We start from the raw sequence: 10,759 nt of genomic DNA, 5'->3' as shown, positions 1-10,759 counted from the left end.
GGAAGCAGAGAAATAAATGCATTAAAAGATGGAAAGAAAAAAACAGCATCACTGTTTGTAGAAAATATGATTGTCTAAGAACAAGCAAAACCAGACAAATATATATATATGTATATTTAATAAGAAATTTTAACACATTTTCTAGATACAAAATCACTATCCCAAACCCAATTGCATTTCCATACATCAATATCAACCACAATTAGTCAAAAAATATAAAACTTTAAATGCCATTTATATTACCAGCAAAAACATGTCAAAGTACTTAGGAATAAAACTAAAAAATATGCAGAGTTATGGGGAAAATTGTTAAAACCTTAACATTTCTTTTTAAAAGAAAACCTAAGTGAAAGGAAAGACGTGCTGTGGGTTTCATAAAGATGTTAATTTCCCCAAAACTGACCTAAAAATTTAATCCATTTAAATTTTTTTAATGTTTATTTATTTTTGAGAGAGACAGAGACAGAATGCGAGTGCGTTGGGGCAGAGAGAGGGGGAAGCACAGAATCCGAAGCAGACTCCAGGTTCCGAGCCATCAGCACAGACCCGAACCCTTGACCCTTGTGCCAGAGCACAACGTTTATGGAGGTGACATCATAGCCATTAGAGAAATGCAAATCAAGACCACACTGAGCTATTTGTGGAACGCCCAGTAGGACATCTGAAACAGAAAATAATGACAGCACAAAATACTGGCAAGGAGGCAGAAAACTGGATCTCTCGCACATTGCTGATAGGAACGTAAACTAGTAAAACCGCACTGGAAAATAGCTGGCAGTTTACTAAAATTATAATAAAGTAATAATAATACTTATCATATGACCCAGCAATGGCCCTCCTGGGCATTTGTTCCAGATAAATGAAAACTTGTCTGTGCAAAACAATACATATAGTTGTTCATACTAGCTTTATTTATACTAGCCAAAACTGGAAAAAAACAAATGTCTCCCTATAGGTGAACGGTTAAACCTCCGTACCATGGAATACTACTTGGCAATAAAAAGGAACAAACTATTGACACGTGCAATAACTTGGATGCCTTCTAATTATTTTGGATGAAAAAAGGCCAACTTCAAAGGTCACATACTTTATTATTCTTTTTATGCAGTATTCTAGAAATGACAAAGTTACATAGAAGAAAAACAAAATGGTGGTTTCCAGGGGTTAGGAGCAATGGCGGGCGAGTGGGGAGAGGTGGTGAGTTTGATCTTAAAGAGGTAGCATGAGGGAGATCTTTGCGATGATGGAATAATTCTGTATCTTGACTGCGGTGCAGTGATGGGCATGTTCAAAGATCAGGAAATGGCCCCAGCCTTGAGAACAGCAACATGGAAGCAAGAAAACAACAGAGTTATGCCTTCATAATTCTAAAGGAAATTGATTTCCAATTCACATCTCCATATCCAAACCATCAATCAACTGCGAGGGCGGAATTAAATTGTTTTCAGACATGTGCATCTCAAACAATTTACCTCCTATGTGTCTTTCCTCAATGAATCATAGGTGAATGTGCTCCATAAAAACAAGGGAATAAACGAAGCCAGAGGATCCATAAAACAAGAGAGAAGTAAAGGGACTCTCAGGGATCATGATGAAGGGAAATCCCAGGCATACAGGGCAACCTGTCCAGATCAGAGGAGCATTTCCAGGAGACTAGAACACTGAGGGTTGTCATCACCATGATTTCTACTGATGAACCACCTTTTTATCCTCATTTAACCATCAGAGAATGGTACCCACGAAAACAAGGAAGTAAACCAGGAAAGAGGAAGGTATGGATGGGATTCAGAAAATAGGACTCCCACCCAGGACAAAGGCAAGACATCAGCCGAAGCACATTCCAAGGTGACAGTGTGCAGCCATAGCAGAAGATGGCCAGTTCCAAAGCAGAGGAGAAAGAGACCTCTAGTCAGAGGGTCTCCGGGAACAAGTGATGTGAGAATGTGCCCAAAAAGGATATTGGGAAGTATGGGAAGAATTAGTAATAGGTGAGAAGGTATTAAACAAATGAAAAAAGGAAGGCAACTAAGAACACTAAGAAACACAAAGAGTGAGAAAGGAAACGACTGGAGTATACTCTAGGGCCAAGCTGTGATTGTTGTACAGATATAACGTGATCTGGGGGCAGAGCATTTGACTGCAGATATAACGTGATCTGTACCAAAACACTTGATTTGATTTAACCAAAAATTGTAACATAAATCTATTGGGAGAGGAGGAAAGGAAAGGAAAGAGTGCAGCATATGAGGGCTAAATCCTCATCTGCTATAATAAGAGATCTTAAAAGTTGTGTCTTAAATTGACACAAATTGACCATCAAAAGGTAGAAATATATATATATATATATATATATATATATATTTCTAGTATATATATATAGTATATAGTATATATACTATAGTATATATACTAGTAATATATATATAGTATATACTATATATATATAACTAGTATATACTAGTATACTAGTATACTAGTATATACTAGTTATATATATATACTATTTAATAATATGTGGCTGTAAATGCCAGAAAAAAAGTGTTAAAAGGTGATAATGATTGATTCTGGAAGGACACTGGAAGGATCAGGGAACAGAGGATTAATAAGCTACTGTATTTTGTCACAAGCCTTTTAGAACTATGCATTTAGTGTTTTATTTATTACTACATATGTGTTTGATAACATATAATCAATTGTATTTACTTGTATTTATTTGCTAATTTAAAACAAAAACAATAAGACACCACCTTCCCACAACCAAATCTGTACATGTTAAGGAGCAAGTCAATTCCAGGTACTAGAAAGGACGTGGGGGCAACAGGACTCTCAACCACAGCGGTCGGAGCTACAGTTACTTTGGGAAACACTTCACCGCGCCCAGTAAAGGTTACTTGCATGTAACCCGTGAGCCAGCACTACCCCCCGCCGCGGGTCCATCTCTAGAGAACGACTCCTCAACCTTTCTCGCATCGTGGCAAGAAATGACAGTGTTTGCGCAGCACAGCGGAGTAGACGGGCAAGGCCGCTCCGGGGCGTTGAGGCCGGCCAGGAAGTCCGGGGTCCAGGCTGCCCCAGACACGGCCTGGTCACTCAAGTGCAGAGGGACGCCATCACTCAGATATACCTGCACCCCGGTCACGGCGCTCCAGAGGCTCATCCGCAGAAAGGCCCACACACGTGCACCTGGACGCCTATCCCGGCGCGTTTACAGCAGCATTGTGGCAGGAAAAAGCCCGGGGACAACACAAATGTTCATCAACAATAGAACTGATAAACAAATTGTGATACATTCACACAACGGCATACCAAGCGACAGTAAGACTAACGAAGGACACCCGAAGCATTAAAATGGATAGATTTCACGCGTGTCATGTTAAAAGGAAGCAACGCACAAGCATTGTATATAAAGGAAGATTCTATTCACATAAAGTCTCAAAAGCAGCTAAAACCAGAGACGATATTATTCGGGGCTACAATCAGAAGTGGAAAATGATAAAGAAATGCAAAGGAGAGATTCATATAAATTCAGGTTTGGGTGACCGGGGAGGAGGGGACAGTACCAGAAAGAATGTGGCCGGAAATGAGCAACCTGGGCTCACACATACATTGTATTCCCTTTCGTTGGTTTATTTCTTTATTTTGAGAGAGACAGAGAGAAACGGAGAATCCCAAGCGGTCGGCTCCCTCTCAGCGCAGAGCCCGAGGCGGGGCTCGAACTCATGAACCGTGAGCTCGTGACCTGAGCTGAAACCAAGAGTCGGATGCCTGACCGACAGAGCCCCCCGGGCTCCCCCATTTTATTCTTTAATCTGAGGGGTGGCCACACGGAAGTTTGCATCGTTATTATTGCTGCTGTTTTGCTGGTGTCCTTTAAAAGGTACACGCGCACTTTGGACACGTGTGGACGATGTATGAGACGTCCGTGGACGTGACAGTGGTCAGCAAGACCAGAAAAGAGCCGGCAGTCACTTTGTCCTCCTCTCCCACCGCCAGGACCTGGCGGTGCTGCTAACCCCTGCCCCCTCCACTCACGTGGAATTGCTTCCAGGCGCCTCATTTCCGTCTTGGTCTTTTCAGCCCCCAAGTGCAACATCATTATCTTTGCTCCCTATTGTCGACTCAGGGTGGCACTTGTCCACGTGTTTAGCTCCTGCTCGCTTGCCATTCTGTTTCTTGTTTCGGGACTTCCTCTTGAATCACTTCCCTTCCTCCCGAAGGAAGGTCTGTGGCTGACAAGTTTCCCCCTACTTTTATTCATTCTGGGTCTTAAAAATATTTTTCCCCCTCACGGGCCGCCAGGAGTAATGACTGCATTTCCCGGTCCCGCTTGCAATATTGTCCGGCCGAGTTCCTCTTGGAACGAAATGTGACTCCTTGGAAGTGTTCTTACTGAAGAAGGGCACAACCTGCCCTTCTTTGTCCCTTCTTCCTCCCTGTTGGCTGGTTGGAATGTGACGCAACGGCTGGAGCATCAGCAGCCATCTTGGACCATCCCGTGTCCTCGGGAATAAGTCAGCACAGTGCAGCAACGAGACGGAAGGATCCGGGATTCCTGACACCACCTAGTCCTGGGCTCACCCTTTTGGACTTCACAAACATAAGGAGACACGAAGTCAAGACTATATGGGGGCTTTCTGCTATACCCTAATATGGTATTAGAGCAGAAAATGTTCTCAAATCAAAGCAGAACTACGAGCCACTATTTGACCCGCTCCCTCGCTGGATACTGTACCAATTTATTGGCGATTCAGTCTTCAGAGAAGCCTGACGAGGAGAGCGCACGTCCCTGCGTTAGCGCGAGGGGAAGCCAAGTCCCGTGGACGGTGTGGGGCTTGCTCGGCTCCGCACACACCCTGAGTTGTACGTGAACAGCACTCTCGGCTCCTCTCCAAGCAGATCCTTTTCTTGCGTGTTCCAGAAGCGCAGGGTCTCGAAGGCAGCGGATGTCAGGACATCACTGAGACACTGGCGGGTGGATGAGGGTGTTTCTCCCTCTGTGGCCCTGGCGTGTGCGTGTGGAAGGCCACAAAGCCCCAGCGCCAGGCTGGTTCTGGCCTCAGGTCCCCCCCAGACTGTGTGGGTGACCCCGTCATCAGCGCCTCATTCCTCAGCGCCCAGGGCAGGGGACAAGCTTCGCAGCACACGCTCACTTCTGGCCGGTAGCACGGGACCTTGGGGGGCTGGCCTGGGGGAGGGGAAGTGTGGTGCAGGGACTGGGCGGGACGGAGCCAGGTGGAGGTGGGAGGGGCTCCTTCAACCCTGTGCCCCACTAGCTGTGCACCCTCACACCTGCCTGTCCCAGGGCCTCAGTCTTCCCTTCTGCACTGCATGGGGGCGGGGGGGGGGCAGCAGACATCTCCCTTTCCGGGCACTTCCTGCCCCAACGTGCCCTGGCCCGAGCTGGGCTCACCTCTGTGCCAGGCACAAGGGGGGGCTCCATGCGGAGAAAGAGAAGAGGAACCAGGCATGCGAGGGCCCAGGACGGCGTGCTGTGACCTAGGAGAGGCTGGCGCTGTATACTCTGACCTGGGGGACCCCAGGGGAGCCGGGGCACTGGACTAGGTCCCCATCCTGTCACAGACACACCACTGGCTGGCTAGTGTGAGGCCAATCCCTTTAAGACTCTGAGCCTGTGCCCTGGCTCGGAAAACGGTCCTCCAGCCCTGAGAGAGCCCCGCGGAGAAGCCCCGGGTAGGCGCCCAGGACGGTGTGCACCGGGCGGGGCCTCACGACGGACGCTCCCCCAGAAGTGTCCACAGCGGAGCACAGGACGTGCAGGGCCGGGTCTTGGAGGGCGTGGGAGGGACCCCGGGGCTGGGTGACCGCCTGAGCACAGGGGTGGAGGCGGGACAGGCTAGCGTGGCTGGAAAGACAGAGGCTGGGGCCACACGCGTGGGCTGGGGGCCACGAGGCTTAGGCTGCCCGCACCGGGAGGAAGAACGGAGTCGGGGAAACTGAGTCACCCAGCCTGTGCCAGCACCCCCAGAGCGCAGCCCCCCGCATCAGTTCTGCCGCGAGGCTCGGTCCTCCGCTGCCCGGTCTCCGTGAACACAGAGCGGCTTTTGTTCCAGGATTTATTTTTCCGTCAGACTGATATTCGAGTCACTTCACGCGGCGCTCTCCAGCGTCAGCAAAATAAAGATGCAAATAAATCCCCTGACCCGGCTCCTGGGGCCGCCAGAGAACGCACGGCCTCCCGCCACCCTCGCCGCTCACGGTGGCTTTGAATTTTAAATTTCATTTTCCCATCGCTTTTCAATAAATGCTTTTCCCCGTGATGTCTCGAGTCCTGACCTTATAATGCCCGAGTTAAAAGGCAGTGTCTTGTTTCCAGCTGCAGATAATTTACTTTTCAATGGTCCAATTACACGGCAGCCGGGCTCTGCCCGGTCGCGCCGAGACGTCGCTGTTTGCCCGGGAGATAATGGTGTCGCGGGCAACCTATCTGCTGGCTGACCCGGGCCTGTCCTCGGGCGGCCGGCTGGCAGGAGAAGGCACTGTCTCCGGAGCCTTCTGCGTGTCCGCCCACCCACGGGGCTGGGACCGGCCCTCGAGAGACCGGTGGCCTCCGCGGGGCAAGGCCACGCTCTGGGCGCGCACCACGGCTCCTGGCTTCCTCGGCGGCCCGGAGGCGGCGTGCGGAGCCCTCGGCCCTGGGAGGTGTTCAAGGAGGCGTGAAATACTGCCTTATGTTTTTGAACGAAGTGTAAAATCTGCCCAGTCCCTAACCCTGGTTCATGATCATCGTAACAAGGTGGCTTTATGGGTCTTCTGTCCCCGTGACGGAAGACCCGAACTGACGGAGACCTACCTGTGCCTTCACGTGTCTTGAAATGAAACACTTGAGCATTTTGCTCCTTTGTAATATTTCTCCTCCGGGCGCAAAATGCTGACTTCTAAGTGGTTTTCTTTAGAAAAGTAAATAAATAAAAATAAAGGCTCGGTCTAACTGCTCCCACTTTAAGGCCAAAAGAAAATTTCCTAACCGCTCTTGGAGGCGTCAGAGGGACGTCGACACGATCCCTCTTCCCGTCCATCATGCAAGAGCCTGTCCGTCACTAGAAACCGGTGGGAACCCCTGAATTTTAAATACTTTCTTCTTGGAATTTTCTCTTAAAAACAAATCTAAAAAAAACTTTTTTTAATTTTTATTCATTTTTGAGAGAGAGAGAGAGAGAGAGATAGAGTGGGAGCAGGGGAGGGGCAGAGAGAGAGGGAGACACAGAATCCAAAGCAGGCTCCAGGCTCTGAGCCGTCAGCACTGAGCCCGACGCGGGGCTCGAACTCATGAACCACGAGATGGTGCCCTGAGCCAAAGTCGGATGCTTAACTGACTGGGCCGCCCAGGCACCCACTTGAAAACAAATCTAAATTGAAAAAAAAAAAAAAATCTAAATTGTTAGCAATTTAAAACCAGAACAAAACCCCCCAGCATGTGGAAGCTGTGTGACAGAGCAGCCCCACCAGCATGGCTCCTGGATTGCTATTTCTGTCCCGGGGAACAGGGACGGCCAGGCGGTCAGCAGGGGCATCAATGGCCCTGTAATCAGAAGGCAGCCCAGCCCCAGCTCTGGCTGGCTCCCCTTCCACGGGGAAGCTGGGGCCTGGGAGGGGCCGTGAAGGGAGGCCCGGGGGGACCGGAGGGTTGGGGGGCCCCTTCTTTCCTCCAGCCCTTCCTTTCTTCTCAGCCCCTAAGATGCCACCACCCCCGCAAGCCTGTTCACACAAACGCGCAGAGGCCCCCGGGGGCAGCTCTGCGTCTCCAAGCTGGCGGCCATCAAGGGGAGGCCACCAAGGCCATCTTCGTTAGCTCTGGTCCATCCTCTGGCCAGTTCACGTGCCGCCTGTGGGACAGGTGGCTCGGTTCGACCCAGTGCTGTTGCAGGAGTCCCGTCTGCGTGCCAGGCGCCGGGTCCCGCCCGAGATGCCGGACGTGTCTGTGGCGCATTAAGGACGGCTGCCACGTCCTGCCGCTGCCCCGCTGGGAGGCACATTCATTTCTCCAAGGCCGTGAACCTGAGCCGGCCCTGGGGCCGGCTCTGACGCAGGGCACGGGGCAGAAACGACGCTCGGCGGGTTCCAGGGCTAGACCAGAAGAGGACGGGCAGGGTCTCCCGCACTGTCTGCACGGGGAGGATCGGTCCACCTGATCTGGGGTTCAGTACCTGCAACCCCTCACAGCCTACAGGCCCTCACTCTCCTCCAGCCTGGCCTCCGCTCCACCTGCTTCGTATGATGTACCCGCTCACCCAGAGCGTGGGTGGGAAGGAGGGCCATAGGACTCAGACCACCCCCCCCCACCCCCGTAGGAGGAAAAGGGCACCATGCTCCCTCCAGGAAGTCAGGCTACTTGGCCGTCCTTCTGTAACTAAGCAGCAATCGTTCCAGCACCTCCAGGATCCGTGCAGAGCGTGTCTGGGGCCCTGGCCAAACGCTCACCTTCGAACAGAGAATCGGGGGCTTTTCCTGCAGGGGCAGTGAGAGCCAGCCCACAGGGGCTCAGCTTGGCCACAGGCTCAGGCAGATCCAGGCGGCAGAAAGAGGTGTGAGCAGGGCAGAGCCTGCTGGCCAAAGTTCCTGCTGGAAAAGCAGCCCCGGAATGTTCTCTCTGCTGCTGCAGAGCCCTGCATTACCCAGAGGACTTCACAGGGTGACCCCGTCTTCCCCTGGGAATCAGATGACGCGAACCACTTCAAGGATCTGGCATCTCACGGCTCTGATACCTGAGGCTCTGCCAACACGAGCTGCCGCTCCTTCGCCACTGCCGAACAGAGCCTTGGGGAGCCTGGCCCACTCCCAGCTTCTCTTCTCTACAAGGAAGCCCCAGCTACCCTGGGCCTGCTGGGGCCAGCGGGGCACCTGAGCTCCCCTGTCCGCCCCGAGGCACAGTGAGATGCACAGGGCCCAGGCCCGGAGGGACTTGCCCTGCTCCAGGCCATGCTGCAAGCCGGAAACGCATTGACCGGACCTTTTAGAATAACAGGTGCTAAAGGGGGCGTCCCTCTACCCCCAGGGACGGGGTTAGGGGTTCGGGTGAGGGCACCGGCCGTAGGCAGAGAGGTCTGAGGTGCCCACTGGCCTGGGCAGGGTGCAGGAAGGGTGCCGGTAAGGGGAGGGAACAGACGCGCGGAGAGCAGAGACTCCATGGTGCCTCGGGAGTGGGGGTCTAGCCCGCTGGCTTCCAGAACCAGGAGGATCTTGAGGGTGGTCACGGGGTGGGGGGGGGGAAGAGTGGTGCAAGCTGAGCCCCCACCCCCCAGGACGCCGGGCCTCCCGGGCACCATGTTACCTGTGTTCCCATCTGTCAACGCGCCCTGTCCCACTGAACCCCCACGCTCCCCACCCCCCCCACCCCCGCCTCCTGCCCGGTCGCCTGTGGAGGCTCCATCACCCTCCAGCCGGGGCATCTCTGTGTCTTACCTGCAGCGCCTCCCTGGGTGGGTTCGTTCGTCTGGGCCTTGGACTTGATCTCACCCGAGAGCTGATGACACCCGCCTCCGCCGGACGCCAGACGCCAGACGCGGGCCCCCACGCGGTTCTCCACATCGCCACGCACGATTTTCCCGGGCGGCCGGGAGCGGGCCGTGAGTTCCCGCTCCCAGACCCCACGGCTCGCGCCCCTGGGCTTCCCCCACTGTCTGATGGCTCCAGACCCACGCAGTCTGCAGGCCCCAGGCTGGAGGGGCAGCTGGACTGTCTCTCTCCGTCTCCCCCTTCTCTCCTACCCAGGAGCAGACCTGTCAGCTGCTTCCTATGCCCTCTCCCTTCTCCCCAGGACCTCGGGCTCAGTGCCCCGTGTCCCCTGCCTGGACCTGGGAACAGAGTCAGCTTGCTGAAGCCTGGACCACACGCCCCCATGCAACCTGCATCAGCCCAGGCCCCCGCCGGCCCCTCCCCTGTCCCTCCCCTGTCTCTCCGTTGTCCTTCCCCAGACCCCCTCATGTCCCACTGTCTCTTGCCCCTCCCCGGTCACTCCCCTGACCCCCTCCTTCCACCCCCCTTTCACTGCCCCTCCCCCCCAGCTACAATTCCCTCCTGCATTTGCTTGAAGATTGTAGGGATGCTCCCCACTGTGTGCCTGGTCCAAACCCCCTTTCCCAAGCTCCTCCGTTGGCCAAGTTGGCCCAGGTCTCTCGTCAGAGACCCCTCCGCGGCCACAGGGGCTGAGAACCCCCTAATTTTACAGTAGCCACAGCCCCTCCAGGCCTCACCCCACCCCTCCTCCTACGGGGGTGCAGGGGCCCAGCGTTCCTGGCCTCCCACCAGCTGGGCTCCAAAAATAAATACCCCATGTCCTGATTCTTCTCCCACAGAATCCTGACCCCTCAGGGCAGGGCCCCTGCCTCATCACCACCAAGGTGCCATCTGCACATCTAGAAAGTTCTCTGAACAAACCCCTTCTGACACTGGCAAGCCAGCTGCTGGAACCGGCTGTGTGCTCCAGGAGGGACCCTCCACACACGGGCTCCGTGCCTGGGGGAAGGGTGGGGGGCTGGGGAAAACCTCTCTCCTCCGTTCCCTGCTTCCCGCCAGGGCCCTCCATGGCCGTATTCGTTTTCTCTTTCATTCCAGGAAACTCCCCGCACAGAAGAGAGCCGGACTACCCCCCATCTGCGGGCTCTGCCCCTCCATCGGGGCAGGACGCCTGGCCTGGCCTGAAGCAGTGTGTGGGGCTGAGGGTTGGATGGGGACTTCAAACCTTCCTATCACCTTTGGGGTTAAACGTCCGCCGCGTCAGAGACGGGAGCACACATCAGAG

The 10,759-nt window shown here is 53.6% G+C and overlaps 1 long non-coding RNA gene across 1 annotated transcript; it reads right to left on the bottom strand.

The window, feature by feature from the left end:
• Positions 1-1,071: 1,071 nt before the first annotated feature.
• On the bottom strand, positions 1,072-9,857 carry LOC122221459. The gene is made up of 3 exons (XR_006203233.1): positions 9,421-9,857; positions 8,440-8,580; positions 1,072-1,313 (listed from the first exon to the last, which is right to left on the bottom strand). It is a non-coding gene; the product is annotated as an uncharacterized LOC122221459 (long non-coding RNA).
• Positions 9,858-10,759: the final 902 nt, after the last annotated feature.

This window comes from Panthera leo, chromosome B3 (genome assembly GCF_018350215.1).
Source record: "Panthera leo isolate Ple1 chromosome B3, P.leo_Ple1_pat1.1, whole genome shotgun sequence".
Lineage (NCBI taxonomy): Eukaryota > Metazoa > Chordata > Mammalia > Carnivora > Felidae > Panthera > Panthera leo.
Note: the sequence above shows the minus strand (reverse complement) of the source record. Positions and strands in the feature narration are given on the sequence as shown.